At 39.8% G+C, this 20,171-nt stretch overlaps 1 protein-coding gene across 3 annotated transcripts in view; it reads right to left on the reverse strand.

Moving 5' to 3' along the window:
• Positions 1-20,171, reverse strand: part of si:dkey-246g23.2 (solute carrier family 66 member 2) — a 45,079-nt gene that overhangs the window by 20,547 nt on the left and 4,361 nt on the right. The window lies entirely within an intron of this gene.

The raw sequence follows: 20,171 nt of genomic DNA on the forward strand, positions 1-20,171 counted from the left end.
GGCTGACAACACAAGTGACTGACAGCTTTACCTTATCCTGACCAGACCCAAAAATTAGCCAAAGGCCATCTTACAGCATCTGTGAGCTGAACCTGTAGACCGCCTCTGCTTTTTCAGTACACAAGCACAACATGCAGCAGTGGCACACCGGAAAAATCTTCTAATATCTTCCTGACAAGCTTTAATAGGGACATGACAGGCACGCTGCAATCATGTGGACAGACAGAAAGTCGCTGAACCATTCTGAACTCTCACTGTCCTACAGATTGAACAGATTGTTTCTGCAGCAGAGACATAACTTGGTTCACTGGCCAAACAGGTTGAAGTGAAGACAGACAGGAAAGGGTCCAAGCTCTCTGTGTGTCTCCCTTTTTCTCTGTCAGCTCTTACAAGAGCTTCTAAAATAATGTCCACTCTATAAGTTACACAAGGAATGTAACACACACACACACACACACACACACACACACACAAAAGAGCAAATTGCCTCCCGAGTGGATTTACTGTCTTGAACTGGTACCCGCCATGGTCCGCTAAAGCCCTGAATGAGTGAGTGGGTGAATGAATGAGTGAGTGGGTGAATGAATGAGTGAGTGGGTGAATGAATGAGTGAGTGAGTGAGTGAGTGAGTGAGTGAGTGAGTGAGTGAGTGAGTGAGTGAATGGGTTACACCACAGGTCGGCCGAGTGTTGGACTTCTCCCAGTGGCTGTCGCTCTTTCAAAATGATTTTTTTTCTATAACATCAACACTGGATCCACAACAGTTTTTATTATCAGACTCCTTTATTGACTTTTATCAAAAAAAAGTACCCTCTGCATCCACGCTGTTCAGTGAGCAGCAGTTTGTTACCCAGGTGGAGACTGTGCAGGGTGTGAGAGAGAAAATATGAAAGATATTCTGTTGCTTTTAACTTTCTCTCTGTGTGATCATTTTAAAAATAAATATAGCCAAAATCACATCACAGCAGTTGTCTTAAATTTATGTGTATGGTGACTTTGTCAGATGATGCTGTGGTTGTAAAACCAGGATTTTAGCAGTGCAGCAGCAGCTTGGAAATGGCTTGGAAATTACTCCTGGTTGTCATGTAGTCTTAATGAGCTGTTTCAGTTACTATTTCATACTTATTCTGTTGTCTGACAACAGAAAAAGAAAAACAAGCTTTATTGGAAATTCGGCTGTATTAAAATCATTTATATATGAGCATAGAGAGTAGGACTTTCAAATATGAGTAATGCTGACAGAGCATTTAATCTTCTTATTCCCGCAGCTCCTCAGAAACTTTGCAAAGACCATATCGATCACAAAATCTTACCCAAACTTTGTTTTAGCAATCAGGTATTTATGAAACTTGGATATCAGTGTGACAGCATAGAAAATCCACACATTCATTAGTCAATACAAACATAAACTGGTCAGATGCTTCAATGTCAGAAGTGACAACCCTGGCACTGTGTGGAGAATGTACAGCTCAGGTCCAGTCATGCTTTACAGGGGTTATTTGTGGTAACGATTTCTATTTCTGCCCAAATTCACATCTCCCTCCTGTAAACTTTTGAGCCGCGTTCCTGAGAGCTTTCCCGACTGAGTTCAGTCAGCAGCTATTGTCTGCAATCACACAAAAAGGGAACCCCACCAGAATGCTCTTAATTGGCCTCTTAAGCTGCCAAAAAAAAGCTTCAAGCAAACATGTTCTCATTGAGAGTAGTCAAGGCACAGAAAAATTCACAAAGGTCTTAAACTAATTAATGGCCAATTTACTTTTTCATTTCTAACGGCTTCGCTGTGTGTGTTTGCCATAGGGGAAAAGGGAGCATCGTAATGTTCTATACATGCATTGTGTATTTGACACTGGATTTGTTTCTGTTGCATTATCTTTTCAGCTTACATTTTTAATACAGTTTTGGATTTGCTTCACTGACCAATTAGCCCTAAGTACATCATCTAATTTTATCTTGTATAATAAATTAACAAAATAAATTCAGCTGTAACAGAGGGTCACATTGTTTCTATGGTCTTCGACAGCACTGCAGTGGTCGTTATGACCTGTTTGGTCAGATCTGCCAAAACAAAAAAAAGTCTGCCTGCATCTTCTGATGAATATCTATTCACAGGGAGAACTAGCACGTTCATTTGCATAATACTTTGTGTATTACAAAAGTCATTCAAGCAGAAACATTCAAGTAATACATTCAGAAGTCAATAGTCTACAGTTGCTGTTTTGAATGCCTAATGGGGAGGCAATATGTGCCTTTTATTAGAGGTTCCTATTAGCACCTACTAAGAATGTGCTATAAGTTACAAGGCTATAAGATGAAATGAATGGTGATATTAGGACAGTTAGCTTAGCACATGCCACTACCTCTAAGATGTCTCAACAACTGCTACCAAATTGAGCCAGTTAGCTCAATATGCCATTATAATTTAAGAGGGAAAGAAAAATTAATTTTATGCATGTTCTGCAGCAAATAATGTTTGTCAGGAACACTTTTTCCTCAGAGTTTCTGCTGCAGTAGCACTTCTCACATTGGGCAGCTTTGACCTTGCTTGCGAATTGTAACCGTGTTTTTCTACCACTGATTGCTTCCTCACTGAGTGTATGTGTGTGTTCTTTCTAGCCTCCTGACCTAGACGAGGGTTAACTAATGAGCTCTATTGGCATTAACAACCCACTACAACAATTCTGTGACCACTTGACCTCTCTTATGTGCTAATGGATCTCCACATTCATACCCATTTCTCAAAGTCAGGATATACTGTACACTCCTTCAGTGACATGGACTGAACCTTCACATTATACACATTACATCTAATCTACCTTTTAATATTTATTTATGCTCCAGCTCCTCTGTCCACTTTCGTCCCTAAAGTCTCTGCCTGCTGTCTGCAGCTCGGGAGATGAATGAGTGTGAGTCAGGCGGGCTCTGGTATGCCACGTTCCCCCCCAAAAAAAGACTACTACTATACTCCAGATATATAAAACGCTAGTACCTGGCAATATTCTGTGCAGGTTACTCCATGTGTAGCAGCTACTGTATAATGCCATGTATGTGGCGAGGTGCTTAATTTTATTTGAATAATATTTTGGTATTGGAAAAGCATTCTAAACATACCAAAGTAATGATTTATAGGCTATATTGCCCTGCTCTAGGCTTATGTAAATGTCATCATAATTGATTTCTTTAGTCTCTCTTTCATTTTTGTCTTCCACATTCTACTAGAGATCTTCACAGGTCCCTTGGACCTAAGTCGCCCAAGCCCAAAGTGCATAATTTAAAGCTACAATATCCAAGTTCTGGAAATCAAGCTAGACTCACCAGGGTGAGACTCTAAAATTTCAGAGGGGAATATATCTGTTCTGCTGCCAGACTGTTCAATGAAACCGAGTCACAGAAAATTTTGATAGCACCTCTCCACATTAAGATATGTTTTGGAGCATAAAAAAATATTAGAAAGAGGCTACACGCCGTGGCTATAATTTAAAAAACATAGATCTGATTTGCAAGTGTAGTCTGAAAGAGTGGCAGTACATGTCTTTTTTCCCTACACTTCATACTTCACACTTGCCATCTCACCTCAAAACATTTAGTCCTCTAGCACCAGGTCTCTGGACCCTCGTGGTTCTCACTGACTAGGAGCAGAGGGGGTCTTGGTCTCTGCATCTTTTAACATTGAATTCTCACTTGACATCGTTCTTATAACTCTTTCCATTCTCCCTCTCAACCTTTTCAGTCACAGTACCTTCTCCCAGTCTACCCCACCGTCGTCTTCTGCATCTTTGCAGTACTGTAAGATCCATTAAGCATACAGAATAAGAGATAAAAAAAAAACCCTTCAAAGGAATTGTCCTTCACTTGTCCTGATAGCAGCTAGAAGCCTCTGTATCTTGCCTTGCATGCCAGCTAAACCCGTAAATATCTCAACTCTTTTCAATATCACATGAGATTGGGTGTGTCTGCAGGTGGTTTGGCCTTAAGAAACTTCAGCGTTCTCTGTTTGAAGTTCATCACTTGTTTAGGATTTGCTGTCTGCAGCAAAATGAAAGTTTGACGTTGTTTCAAAGAAAGCACTGTTCTTTTCGTTTCATGTCTTTTTCAAAGGTTATCTAACGTGATGAGTGAGCGGATATGTTTTCCTACTATGGGTGTTAGCTGTTACTAATCCCAAACACTGAGGCTATTTTCGTCTCTGCAATCAATGGCATAACAGACTCTTAATCATTGTTCTAGCCAGTTTCTCAAATCATTCTTAACTATTCTTAATTAATCATTTTGTTTTCAGAAACTTTAAATACACCCACTGCCTGATCTGACTTTCATTTCCACCATCAGGAGATTCAGATGAGGCAAAACATCCTTGGCCTCACTTTTATTTTTTCCTTTGCAGGCTAGCGCTTTCAGTCAGCGTTCAAGCAGCTCATGCTGTCAGACTACACCGAGCTGGGGTTGTGAATGCTTGTTTGATAACAGAACATCAGGGCAAGGAGCTGACACTGAGCTGACAGTGAACAGGAAACTCTGTCTTTTTAGACGGTTCTTATGCTCATAATTGTAACTACATACAATGCAGTCCCTAAGTATATGATCCGTGACATGTTTTCTATTGTTCTGGCTCTACTCCAGCATACTGGATTAGAAATGAAACAATAACTATGAGACTGAAGTGCTGGGTTTCATCTTATACAGTGTTTGATGTTCCCATCCATACTGGGTTAACATTGGTGTACTCATATTGGTTTTATTACAGTCTTGTAATTTTAGCAAGACAATTTGGCAATTTGGCTGTGTGCCAAGACATCGTAAATAGAATGTTTACCCATTCCTGCTTTTTATTTAATGTCCATGTGATACTCTGTTGCAGCATGAATCATAGTATGCATGTGGGTGCATGTGGGAATAATAATAATAGTTAGTTAGATGAACTTGCCTTGTTTTTGACACCCCAAAATGCTACAGAACAGGACATTAATTTGGCAGGTTTCTATTTGCTTGGAATTTTCAGTTTGTTGTTGTTTGTAGTTTACACACACACATTTAAAGTCAAATTATTTCAGATTAAGGCATTAAATTCCAAAGTCAAATGACACTTACACAACAGGTGTGAACTACTCATATATCTTGTTCTTACCTAAGAGGAAAAATGTGTGAAAAAACTGGGGAATGCAACAAGTTTTCTTCACTCACTCGTATGTGGCACTAAAGAATAAAGCTGTTGCAACTGTTATAACTTAATATTTTAATAAAGTAACACTACATTTGCTTGACTGCATGTTTGTGTCAACTCTGATTATAGCAGACATAAAAAGGTTCTGAAAAGCTGATGTGCAGGTGTAGTGGATCAAGGAGCTGTGTAACTCATGGATGATAACTGGACTGCAGGGGGGGGGTGAAGCCAAAGCGCTGAGCTGCAGTGACCTTGGCGCTAAAGATGAAGGAGTGAATGGAACAGAGGAGGTGAACCATCACTGAAACACTCTACTCCTCTGCACACATGCTGGGAGAGCATGTCAGAGACAGAGGGGGAAGAGATCAAATTAACTACACTTCTGCTCTCTTGTTCTTTTGCTCTTTCTCAACTCTCTCTGTCTCGCTCATACACTCGGCGACACGGGAAGACACACAAATACATGTCAGTGACGTGGGTCTGCAGTACAGTGCTTAATGATCTACATATAGACAAAGGAACACAGACTCTGTTTTGTCTTTGTCTGTCTCTTTCCTTTCTATTTAGCACATGCGCACACATGCGCGCACACGCACACGCACACACACACACACACACACACACACACACACACACACACACACACACACACACACACACACACACAATCAAAGTTAAACCTGGCTATGTTTGAAGGTGATCTGGTCCAATAATAATCAGCTGTTGACCAGATGGAAGAGTCGGGAGGTCCAGATAAGGACGCAGCATCATGGGGAGCCAAAAAGGTCCAAATTATTTATTAGGAAAGGGCAGACACAATATCAGTGGCAGGGTTTCATCCTATAGAGATAAGCAGGTGTAAATCCAAGATAATGTGACTGGAAAACAAAGTCACGCTGGGAAACAACACTATTATTAGCTACAGATTTACATTGTCTATGTCAAAGGCTTTCCCAATCAAACAACATGACCTTCACAGCAGAAATGATAGTTTGTGATGTGGCATGTCTGTATACAGTATACCATAAGTTGTTTTAGTGAGGCTATTTCCTTTAGGGCATAACATCAACATGAATTTTCAACTTAGAATTAAACAACTGAATACAGCCTGAGTACCCGACATGCACGTTTGATATACACTACATACAGCTTCAGTGCAGTTTATATTAGCAGAATTTTAGGGTGATGTCTGCCCAGGGCTTCTGTAAATAACATTAATTATTGTAATTATTGGGAACATGGTGACATTTCCTAATGTTATGGATATAATAGAACATATTTTTTTATACTTATTAGTATTCACAGTGTAACATCTACCATGCATCTACAATTTATATTAGTGTGTTCATAAATACAATATGACATGTTTGGATGAGAGGGCGCTGAACTTCCACAGAAAAAGGGTGAAATATATGACACAATATGAGATTTAACAGCTAGAAATGTTAAGGAAACCCCATTGTAAATTTGTATTAATTACACATGAATAAACATGAGGTGCCACAGTTGCTTGGAAATTTAGGAATTTGTAGAACAATGTGGTTAATGCTGTAAATCCTTAGTTTTCTGCTTGGTCTCAGTACTGGAGATGGGCTCTGAGTCTGTCTCTATCACAGGAAAAACCGTGCCTACATGAATTACAAGTGATTGTTATCAAATGTGCAGTAAACAAATATTTATTAAATGTAAAGATGAAAAACTGAAGTGCTGGTGTAGGGAATAGTCAGAATAAGTATCTGACAGTGTGATCTGCTGCCAGATGTTAAAAGCAATTTTAAGAAACTGTACACGGCACAAAATAACCAATTTTCAATAACTTACACATGACTGCTGCTGACTTTGCATGCAACAGAAACTGCAGCTTAATTTTCTGCATGAGCAACGCACAGGAAAATACAGAACATGATGCAATGACTGAAACTGTTAGGTGATCATAGAAATCATATGAAAAACATTATTTCAGCACTAGAGGATATCTGTATATCTATCTAGTATCTATCACAATTTCACACATGCACGCACGCACGCATGCACGCACGCACGCACGCACGCACGCACACACACACACACACACACACACACATACAGCCACAAACACTTCTTCATCTTCTTCCACAGGATACAATTACCTCATCACCCAGTCTGAGTCCACAGTAATTAGCATCGCGGCGGCTCATTAAATGTCATTATTTAGATATTTAGAATGTCCAATGACCTTCCTCACTACACAATTGGCTACTTTCCCTTGTTTTCTTCTCCCTCTGTATGTGTGTGTGCGTGTGTGTGTGTGTGTGTGTGTGTGTGTGTGTGTGTGTGTGTGTGTGTGTGTGTGTGTGTGTGTGTGTGTGTGTAGTTACAACCCTAATAATGCCCATAGCGGTTTATTGGGATTGTTTATACCTGTAGCTTCTTAAGCACCTACAATACTGGGTGAATGGTAAAGCAAGGCAGGGGCTAACAAGGCAAAATATTTTACCAACTGAGGCAAGCAGAGGAGGATAACAGACATGAAGAATACAAACATACAAAACTGAAGCATTAAAATATTATTATATTCTCTGAAACATAACACTGTTAGTGTCAAGGAGTCACTAAATAGGTAACACAGTTCTCTATTTGTGTCACCTGGCATTGCAGTAATACTTTTTCTTTTTCACCATCTTTAGAGTGAAAACAGACAAATGGCACAAACACAAGGACTGCCAAGGGAAAATGCTAATTAGCCGCTCAGATTGGGTCTATTTACAGTGTTCTTAGCTGTTAATTTGAATCTGTGAAAGGGAATTCTTAACAAGTGTGTTTTTAATTACTGTATGAGCATCAAGAAGTACAAGCGACTTCCTGACTGACCAAAGACTGAAATGTACATTCTTAGACACAAGAAATCAAAGAAGATAGTACAATTTGTATTTTTTGATTGTGCATTGCTTGATTTATATGTTTATAGTTGCTTTACAACGACAGGAGAAACCAACTTTATGAATCTTAGCTGCTCTGGTAGTAGAGCCCTTTCATGTCACTAACAATGCAAAGACAATGCATTTTACAAGGACTACTGGATACTGGTTGTCATGTCAACTTTCCTTATAAATGCTAGAAAAAGAGACACATCCCTCAACAAAATCCCTGTCAGGGTTAAACGCTGTTTGATGTTGCACGTTGTCGCACACATTTTAATAACAGGGATTGTACCTGACTAGATCTATTCATAAACATACTTTAATTCACTGGGATCTGTATGGATGTCTTCTCACAAATTTTCCTTTTTGTAGCCGACTGATTTTCAGTGGTTGTTTCTGTAACATAATAGAGATGGAAGAGGATCAGCCAGCATGTTGTTGCTGTGAGGTTGCATCAGTGTCCCCTTGCTCGACTCAACAGTTTAGACAGAAGAGAAAAAGAGAAAGATTTACAAGGTTGGGTAAAGAAGAGAGGAATTAAAAAGAAGAAGAGATGGATGAAGTCTGAGAATGACAGTCAAGGGGAGGGTGGAGCAGAGAGAGTGAGATGGCTGCTTCCCAGAGGGAGAGAATGAGAAATGTTTTGCATCTTGCAATATTCTCGCAATGTTCTTCCCTGTGACATTAGCTTATCGTCCAATGTGCCTACTGCTGCACTGTCCACAAGGTGTACGATACATTGAGGAAATGGGACATGTTTTACACCAATACATTTCTTCATTCAGCAAACAGAATTATCTGTGAAGCCGTGGTAATCTTGACTATTAAGAATGGCGTATTGGTTTGCAGTTTATTTAAAGGTTACATATACTGTATTACTCTGAACTCATATAAATTTGGACACAGAATTGAGCTATTCCCCTATCCACGCATCTGCAGAGAACTGATCACCTGAAAGATTGATCATATTAGGGTGTACAGTGATGCAGACTTTCTAACATGAACTCTTTTAAAGCATTGTGGGCTGTCCACTAAAATATAGTGCACTGTGTTAAACTCAATCAGGATTAATATAACAGCAGTGATGTTTAAAAGTTATTCATCACAGTCCAAGAGATGCAGTGGAGATGAGGAGTTTACAAGGACTTCTAGTTGTTGCAAGCTGCTTTTGTCTTGCTGAAGTTGTTATTCTCATAATTATCTGAGCTGTGGGACGCTCTGATTTGGTGGAACTATTTGATCTGCAGATGCATCACCAGCTGAGGAAAAGTTACAAAACTGATCAACCCAAACATCTGACAACAGAGACAGATTGTAAGTAAACAAGAGACCAACTAATCATCTGGTTGTCTGTTTTTTTATTCCTGATATCCTAGTTTTTCAGTGACGTAGGTATTTTTCTTGCCAGTTTGGGATGTTTGTCATGGTCTGATTTTACAGGTTTGTGTGTATGTGTGTTTGGGTTTGAGGGCGGTCCTGCAGGCACTGATGTTCTCAGGAAGCACAGCGTGACATGTTGACGAGTGAGAGGAGTCTGCACAAGTCTAGTGTCTCATGGATGGCACAGTGCCCAGGGCACAGCACCACCTCTCCAATTAGGACAGTGGGAAAGCAAGCACCCTGCGATATCCTCTACTATACACACAGCTGTAAGTTCTTGTTCTTCTACAAAATCAGCCCTGAAAGTTTAGAGTTTGAAAACTTTCTATGAGAGGATGTGTATTTTCGCTTGCAAGTGTGAGTAGTGAATCATGAACTTTGCAATGATAGAAGGGTTAACTGACACAAGCATATTTAATCATGACTCTAACTTCCCCTGCAGCCTAGACAATGTATATTTGGCCAATTATCCACTGAAATAAGGAATATAAACCAATTAGAAACAAAGTGTTTTTACCAGTGGTACAGCAAGTAGTTTTAGTGAGGCGATTTTCTTTAGGGCATAGGTATTTATGACGTTATAGCTCTGTGTGAGAAACCAGACTGTGAGACAGACAGAGTTTTCTCTTAATGAGCGAGCCAGAGGGTTTTTTAAGTTTGACTCTATCACATTCTCTGTGATCGGCTCTGATCAGAGCCCAAAACACTGAGCAACGAATCCGTGAGAGAGTGACGGAGGCCGTGCTCATTTCAGCTCAACTCAGTGAGGGGATAATGAGTTTAAACCGCACTGGGATCTGTGTTTATCATGCCGCCTCCTTGACATTGTGGAGTCAAGGACTAATGTGCATTAACCCTTCAAGGATTGCATGAGTAACTGGACAAATTTGCTTGCCCTTCATGCATCATTGGAGGGATTTAAAGTTATTTCTCTGCAGTTCAGCCTGTCCATAATCAGTAGTTTTGCTGTAACGTACTTAATGTATTCAAGTGCTAGTTATCATTTGTCTTTGCAGTGTGATTCCCTTTGGTTTGAACAGCTGGCCTGACAAAAACTGCAAACCTCTAAAACTAACACATCTTTGTTGCTTTCCTCACTTAAGGCAAGCAGGGGATTATGTGAAGAAGAGACAAAGCTTTTTAGATGTGGTGAGAAATAATTTTCCAAAGATGTGAGAAACATGAGGAGAGGTGGAAATAGAGATAATAAAGAAATAATGGAAATAGATAACTAAAAAGACGAAAGAAGTGAATATGTGTGTGTGTGTGTGTGTGTGTGTGTGTGTGTGTGTGTGCAGGCTCTTTTCTTTCCCCTGCTGGAGGCTGCCACATGCCACTGCCCTTCATCGACACCACAACACAAATTTAGAGAAAGTACACTTTGGGAATTTATATTTAATGTGGTTCTTGGTGTGTAGCTTTAATAATGGTGGCAGCCAGGCTGCAATACAGCTGGTTAGGGTCTCAGTTTGCTTACACAGTCCTGGCGGAACAGAGTGGCCCATCAACTGTGAAGGAAAAAATGAGAGAAAAAACCATGTGCAAGAGAACTAAGTAAAGTAATAGTGATTTTATTTTACCCTCCACATGCAAGAAAACTACAGACAAAGCAGGGCAACAATGCTAATGCAATAATACAGAGGTGCTTTGGTTATTTAAAAGTAATATGGCTTAGAGAAAAATGCTGATACTCTCAATACTGAAAAGCTGATTAAATAGATTGTTACTGTATCTGACACACTGACTGTAAACTACCTAATCTCATACAAACCAACAACAGATAAGTTTAATTTATGACTATGACACCGTTAAATGCTATTTTTTTTCATTAACTTAAACTATTACGTTTAAATCAGAAAGAACCCTCTAGTTTCCTCAAGCTTTAGTCATGTTAAGATACTTTAATACAATAGCAGTATTACTTAAATATCAATATAGGCAATGTAGGAAAATGTACTGTGATAATATCTTTTGCCATATTGAACAGTCACTCAGAGGGTTTTGACTTCATGTTCAATTAGCAGGCATCTGGACGCCTACTAAAACAGATGCGCAACATGCCCTAAGAATATAGTACACACACATAACAGATGGATACATATACCTTACTGTAACACCCCTGCATACACGCATGCAAGCACACACACGGACATACACACAGGCACACGCACACAACTGTCAGGTTACATGGCAGAAATAGATGGTGATAGATGCTGTCTGTTTGTCAGGTCTTCTCTCTTGTGCTGGTCTAATGAGGTGACACACTGTCCTGACTGACACAACCAGTTCAACAGGGTCAAAGACAAATTCATGAATTACTAACCCACATCCATAAATAACCACAAGGTATCAGGGCATACCCTCAGAGAGAGGCTGAGAAATTTGCTCAATATTAAATTTTCCATTTGAAAGCCACGACTGAGTTTCCATTCTGTTTAATGTGACCTTTTCTGGACCAGGTAGGTCAATTAAGAACAAATCAGATTCACTTACCATTAAATGCTTGATAAAAATGATTTTCCTTAAATCATGCTCTAAAACTAGTAAATATATCAGGCTCACCAGGAGATCTGGTCTCTTGAGTTAAATTTCACCCTTTTAATTAAATTTAAGGACACCAATGTTTCTCACATTTTTAGCACATTCACTACAAACCACCTACATTTACCTTTACAATCTGTAACATTCTTTAAAGTATACCATTATTTCATATACTGATGAATGATTTCCACCTGCCTACCATACAGCCCTTCAGGTCATTGCAGTACTTTGCAGGGCTCCTTGCACACTCACACAGGTGTTTTCACTCTTTTCAGCTGATTAAACCCCTGATTCAGGTTGATGGATAGGCTGAGGTAAGTCTGAATATTAAGGTGTTACTAATAACATTAATAAAGGGTCTGTTCTATTCAAGTGTCCCTGTTGTCATGACAGTGTGTAAGTGAGAAAACATGCACAACACCAGGATCCTGAAACTGAAGCAGCTAAATGAAATTCAGCAATCATTCATTTGATTATTTACATTTGTGTTATTGCTATTGTGACTGTGTGTTTCAAAATGCATAATGTATAACACACACACACACACACACACACATATGCACACTTTGTGTGTAGAATATCAGCTGCACTCCTCACAATTAAATAATTAATTTCAGGACATGAGAATGACAAACAGTCAATGAGAGCTGCATGGTCACCTCAGACATCACACATGAGGGATAGTCCACATTCTTGCGTTAATACCTTCCAACATGCCACCCCTCCGGCTGCAGATGTCTCTTACACTTAAAAGTCACAACAGGCAAAAAATGACTGGGAAAACAACTTCCTCAGTCGAAAAGGTAATTACAAAACTTATCTTTGGTTTAGGAAAATGTTTACACATTGTGACTCCTCTATGAACTTCAGTGAAGATTTACAAGCAAAACAATTATCGGTACAAATACTCCCTCTGAGGCATGTTATTTATTTTCTATTTTTTAAATATTTTGCCCAAGTAATCCAATATGCTCCTCTGCTAATAAACCACCTCTCACCTACCTGACTTCATTTGACTTGCTAATTAAACTTAACTGCTATTAAGGATTTAATTAAACACACTTGATGTTGAAAGTAAGCAGAACACTTTTCTGTGTGGTGCAGGATATGTAAATGTAATTGGCTGGGTTGCACAGTATCTGTCTTTGTGTCTGTGTGTGTGTGTGCGTGTGTGTCCATGTGTGTGTGTTTGTGTTTGTATTGTTACACCTGATTCACTCAGCTGCAGTGTTGCCTGAGTGTTACAGATAAGGCTGAGTGGCAGAGTCTTCATACTCTGCATTGCACCAGTCAGTGAGTACATCACTGTGACAGTATACCGGGTCAAAGTTAGGAAAAGTGCAACACACATATACAGTATGCAAGTGCTAAAGACTCACTCTCCCTGCCTATGATGTACGACAAAACAGACACACAGAGGGCACAAAATAAGCCGGTTGTTTGTCTTCAAATTCTCTCAAAAGTCACACATAAACCTACAGGGAAATGCAAACACCTTCACCTTCAAAGTGGAACACTGATTCAGGATCACAACTCACTAAATCTGTACTTAGCGCTTGTGTACTTAGAAACAACCTGAGGAATAAGAAGTTAAACCCTAGATGGTCATTACGAGGCCTCTGGGCCACATGCAGCCAGCAGAGCCTCTGTTCTTGTCACACAATGGTTTCAGTTTTACACAAAGGCCTTTGTATGGTCATCAACTTACTGCCACTTGCAGGCAGCATGTTGTTGTTATTATATGCTTTGAATGACAAACAGCCAACCACCACACAAAGGGAACCATGTCAAACGCAGGACGAGGATGGAGAGGACGATGAAGAGGAAGAGAACGGACAGGCAAAAGAGTGCAAGGGAGAACAGGTCAGCAAAAGGAGAAATGTTCGCACCCTAGAAAACAAACACAGAAAGTTTCAGGGGAAATTGACAGATGAGGTTTTCCTTATGGAAAACAACTCAAACCCAATGTGCTTTTTATGCCAGAAGATGTGTTCAGATTTTAAACAGTGCAATTTGGAAAGGCATTTTAAAACTTTGCATGCCAACATCAGTGTCAAATTCCCACCTGATGGCAATTTAAGAGGGAATAAAAAATTGAGAAACTCTCTGCTCTAATTAAATGGCAACAAAAACTTGCTCGCTCGACTGCTGAATAATTTACAGGAGCAGCATACGAAACTGCATGGATTCTAGCAAAAAATAAGAAAGCATTTACAGATGCAGACATTGTAAAGGAGCGTTGTCATCTGCCAAAATTATTTGTCCAACTTTAGTAACAAAGAGGCCATTTTACAATGAATACAGGGGCTGTAGTTGTCAGCTGAGCGTGGACCTGTCAGCTGTTCAATGCTTCACCTTGACTGTGGATGAAAGCGCTGACACTGCTAATGTTGCACAACTATGCATCTGGGTCTGGTTCCCCAAAGACAGCTCTTTTGGTGAAGAGCTTTTGTGCTTGCTGCTAATGCGAGGCCAAACTATAGGCGGGGACATTTTAAATGCACTTGAGAACTTTTTGGATGAGAACAATCTCAACTGATCTCTTGCATCTGTATGAGCCACTAGAGCCTTTAATATGTGCTGGAAAGTGATGGGTGTCATCAGGCTGTTGAGAAGAGGGAAGATATCCCCAATTTTGCCGCGTTCCACCGTATTATTCACCAATAAGCGCTCCTGCCAAACCTAAAAAACATGGATCTTAAGAAATTAATGCAACTGGTTGTACAGATTATCAACCAACTTGATCCTCGCCAGAGCCATGAATTAGCTTCAAATACATGAATTCCTTTCAAGCACAGAGAGAAGAGCCGGACTCTGTGAATCCCTGAGTGGGTGCTTAAGTTGGAGTTCTTGACAGGCGTCACCTGCCACCTGAATTCACTAAATCTCCATCTCCAGGGGAGGGAATAACATCCGAGTATAAGCAGGGGTGAAATGAGGTGAAAAAAGGGTTTCGATCCAAAAAGTCTTTTTCCATTTACTGCTTTGTTATTTATCTATTTATTTTATATTAGAGCCCTAAAATCCCATCATTGCAGTCCAATTACATCCGCAAAACTGAACTTGGAGCAGGTGTACACCACTTTTGCAACGTGATCTCTGACAGTGAGTACCCATCTGTGAAGCACATTTGCAGAAGCTGATGTCCTTTGTTGTAAATAGCTTTGCCTGTGAATCCACAGTTTCCACCATGAACATTAGGAAAAGACACAGGACCAGACTTACCCATGCACACCTGGACTGTCTTACATGGACTGACGTGACCAACTACAAATACAGTAAACAAGTAGAGTCCAGCAGCAGCAGAAATACTTGAGTGTTGTTTAAAATCTTGTGCTCTATTTTAGTTGTAGTTAAGCACAAGCATACACCACACAATACACAACTCTACAATCAACACTGTGAAGAAACAGTGAAAAAATTTGTAATTTTACATATTTATATATATTTTTTCTACACTGAAAGTTCAGAAACATTGAAAAGTAATGTATTTTTATGTTGTTGCTTTATTTGGTAAATGTCTTATTAAAATGTTGCACATGCACGTGATGATTGACAATTTTTCAGTACGATCTGATGTAAAGAAATTGTGTGACCACCAGTGAGTTAGACATTCAAACTTTAAAAGATTTGAGATGACAGTGAAAAGGGTAAAAATTAAACTCTCCATTCCCATCGAGTTATGCTTGAGAAAAATATAGCGCTGATCCCCCAGCAGTAGTTAAGAGTCTATTAATAAATCTGATAAAAATTGATTAATTTAAAACTTAAACTCCAAATCAAATAGCTGGTCGTCAATGAATTTTCAGCTATAAGACAGCGCAACAGCTACAAGAGCCCCGGTTAGGAACCTCTGCTTGGTTCTGAACAGATCTGTGGCTGTAAAGAACAGCTACGGTGTGACTTTATGAGGCGATAAGTTACTGGAGAGTAGCGTATGTGCTCACTTGTTGTTGCCTGCGTAAATAAAAGTAGAGTGAAAGTTCATTTTGCAACATCACAGACAATGAATTAGCCACTGACTGAGCCCACATTCTTTAAATAATTCCTCTCACGCCTCCAATGTCTGCTCTGTCTAACCTCTCCTGAAGAGGTTATCTAGAGCAAATTGAAATTGCTTTCACCACTTGAGTGCCAACGGTTTTAAGGATGACCGCAGGGTCAACACCAGCTATCGAGAGTCCCATCTCTTCCACTGTTTATGGTCTGGTAAGCTCTCGCTGGCTCCCACAAACAGCATGTTAAATAGCAATTGTGGCTCGGTGCCTGGTGACTCACAAAGTGAGATTGTAGACGAGAGCTGAGAATGTTGGATGGTTGAATGTAAATGTAAAGAATATAAAACTGTATGCCCAGGTTACAAATAAAAATACCTTAAGAGCTGAAATTTGTTATAGTAGTTGCTTTACCCAGTCCAACCAGTAGAGGATGATATTGTTCCACTTTTTATTGAATCTAAAATGAACTAGTTGATGAAATCAAGAAAATTTATAAATTATTAATTTTTGAAATTTAAATAATTCACATTAATAGCGTAATAGATGTAAGCAGTTTGCCTTAACTGTGCGTTTCTGCAGCCCCTGAATTTTATATTTCGACTCGTTCAAAGTAACTCTCCGCTTTCATTGCACCAGACCCGACACTGTAGCCTGAGGTCACATTTGCCTTTGAACATATTCTCTCCCCTCAGCCTCCCAATCCCTGTATCGTAAGGCCAGGGCTGTTAATGTGGTACCCTGGGGCAGCCACTGGAAGTCACTGCAAAGTCAAAACCGAGTCAGCTCAGTGTAGAGACTGTCACAAAGACTCTCAAATTTTATTCACCAAACCTTCACTTTAATTTAGTTTAGCACATCCTTTAAAGATCATAGCATATGCTGTACCTTTCAATCAATTCATTTTGAACACATTTTACTAATACATTTAGTTCATCTTAAAAATGTTTTCACAATTGATATATAGATATGTAATGAGTTTTACCTATATCAGTGATTATGTGAAGAATAACATTGTTGTGGGCTCTGTTACAATGCTGAAACAGGCAGATCAACAGCTTCTATTTTTGATCATCTTTCATTCTGTTAAAATACCATCACTGCATTACGGCGGCATAAAGGAAAACTAATGTAGACCATAGCAACACACAATTTGCCAGGTCCATACCTACTCAAACTCATTAATGATGATGAAGGTGACCTGACTTGAAAATTCTATTCCTAATCTAATTATGTTGATTCTCACTCAGCGTCCTCTTGAATGAAAAGGCGGCCCTTGAAAAGATTTTTAAAAATCTGCATTTTCAGTGTGCTCACGTTGGTTCCTTGGAAAAGTCTTGTAGATTTTTCATTGTGGTTAAGATAAGACAAATAAGTTATTCAAATGTTTGCGAAGAAGATGCATTTTTACGATGTATGGTATGTGTATTTAAAGTTACAGTATGTGAGGTGAATATCACACTGACAATTTACTCAAAAATTGTCAAAAAATTGATAATATGGTCAGTTTTCCATGTTACCAAGGGAATTTGCAAAATTGAGTGGACAAAGAAACAGTAACTGAGTCCTCCTGAACAATTCTGTTCTTAGCTTGTTTCCAGGCAGACTGTACAGTGTGTGTGTATAGTCAGAACACACTATATACTTGTGACACATGTCCTGATAACATCATTAACTGTGTCATTGCAGCGACTAAAGACACAACATTTATTTCCTAAGAAGACTGTGGTGGGCGGGGGCTTAGCTCACACTCCACACTTGCAGTCATGCAACACCACCCCCCACCCCTAGACTTTGCTGAGGGAAGCATCACACAAACTTACCATGGATGGAAACAGCAGCAAACAAGTATGAAAGCAGGCCAGCAGGTTTGGGGAACAATGAAATTCAGTTTGGGACTGACACAAACAAACCCGTTTTGAAAAAGGCCTGATTCAAATTACATCAAAGCATTTAGAATCACTGCAACGATGCATAGCCAGTTGCATTTTGTGGAAAAAGCTGTGTGTGCGAGGTTGGATGCCACATGAATCAAAGCAGCATGCCAGATTTCATCAGAGGCACACTGAATGTCCTTAGGCGATATACAGAACCAAATGCAGCAGACACATTGTATATCAGGGAAATATGGAATAAACAGCAAGAGATGCCTTCACAAGTATGGAAAAAGGAAACAAAATAGGTGGAGGCTGGGGGAAGTCAGTACAATCAGCAACAACAGATTGTAACAGGTAGGAATCATCAGCATAACAGCAGCTGCACTTGTGATTTTCTGTTTCACCTTATCTGTCAGTTTGTGTTTGCATGTGTGTCTTAAGGAAGTGGAAAATGAGGTCAGTAAGTGGGGGACAGGTGTTGGTCGGTGAGCAGCGGGATCATAGATGACCCTGCTATAACACACATTGACTTTGACAGTCTCAGATGTCCCTACTGGAAGAAGGGTTTAGGGCAAGGAAGAGGAGGATAAGAGGTGAGAGCAGGTGAAACAACAACAGAAGGACGAGAAGAAGAGAAAAATAAAGAGCAGAGAACGATGCTGAGAAATGACTGATGAGAGGTCTCAGCATGAAAGATCCTCAAAAATAATCACATATTTGGAAGTCATGCCAACATGCAACTTGGGCCGGGGAAGCTACTTTACATAGAGATGACCCTGATTTGCTGGAAAGACTTAGCGATGGAGGGATGGAGGGAGGAGCGGACAGTTGGGACGAAGGGCTGTTGAGCTATTTTTGTCCGGACCCCACCATCCCCCATCGTACCCGCACTCTATGAAACACGATCTGAGACTTGCCCTTCAGAGTGGGGGGGCTTGATGTGAGAGGGTGGTCATGCTGAGTTTTAGTAACCAGGGTTATAACGGCCAAACTTGTTTATGGAGATATGATCCTGGCCTGCATCCCTTTTAATCAATCATCCTCCTTCCCTCTGTATCTAGCTGCCTGGCAGCAAGACCTATTGTCCACTGTGTTTGCAACATGTGCACTAATACTGAGCACAGATAGATATAGAGCCTATGAAAATCATCCACCCTCAGAGGGAACACACAATCCTCCACCAGTCGTCATATAATATTTTATTCACCATGAAAAAGTTGCCTGAAAAAGCGTGGGTGGGCCTTAATGAAAAAAGGGATGACAATGAGTAATACACCAACTCTTTGCAGGGACAAGAGAGGCACAGATGCATAAGATAAAGACCATTACTCTCATGTCTACACACACACACAATCTGTAGTTTCTCAATCTAACCTCACTTAAAAACATTTGCCACCGACAGCAGAACAAATAGACTTACATAATGTTCTTCTTTATAAAGAAATATGTCCATCAATCAGTATAAAATCAAACAGTAATTATAATTTATGTCTTTAATAACAAATTTAGCTCTGCATGATCAAAGTATTACAAGATTCCATCATTCAATTTCATTCCATGGGCTGTTATCTAATAAAAACTGTACTTAGATTGAATTTCCGTCAGCACATTTGCAAAAGCAATCAACTCAACCGTCAATTACAAAAAAAAGCCCAATTACCCATAAAAGACAGCACCCTATGAAGAGTGACCCTGAAAATAATCTTGGATCGGCTCCCTCCTTCTGCAAACACACACACACACACACACTCACACACAAACACACAATACACAACACAATCTGATATTGGCCTGCTTAATCTTAGCCCTCTTCATCTCCTCTCATATTCTCCTTACCCGGCACTGATGCATCATCCACTTCGTCCTCTCTCTCACACACACACACACACACACACACACACACACACACACACACACACACACACACACACACACACACACACACACACACACACACACACACACACACACTCTATAACACTCTGAGTCGGGCTCAGAATAGACTAATCTCACATGTGACAGTACACCAACTAATATATTCACAGGACATTTTTGCTTTGCCTTGCACTTTCTTACATATCTTAATATCTATGATACCATTATTTCTCACTGCCCTTTGGGTTTTACTATTACTAGTGTGCATTAGCATGTGTTTTAATGTCTAGACACAAGGAGCCAAAAGCAACCATTCAGTAGAGAATAAGGGAAATGAAAATGAGATAACAGGAAAAAAGTGTCCGTCACAGGTAAAGCATTTTGAAAACAGCAGCCTTGCCATTTAAGCTTTTCCAATGGCCCCCTCTTTTGGCAGGAAGAA

This window comes from Seriola aureovittata, chromosome 10 (assembly GCF_021018895.1).
Source record: "Seriola aureovittata isolate HTS-2021-v1 ecotype China chromosome 10, ASM2101889v1, whole genome shotgun sequence".
Classification (NCBI taxonomy): domain Eukaryota; kingdom Metazoa; phylum Chordata; class Actinopteri; order Carangiformes; family Carangidae; genus Seriola; species Seriola aureovittata.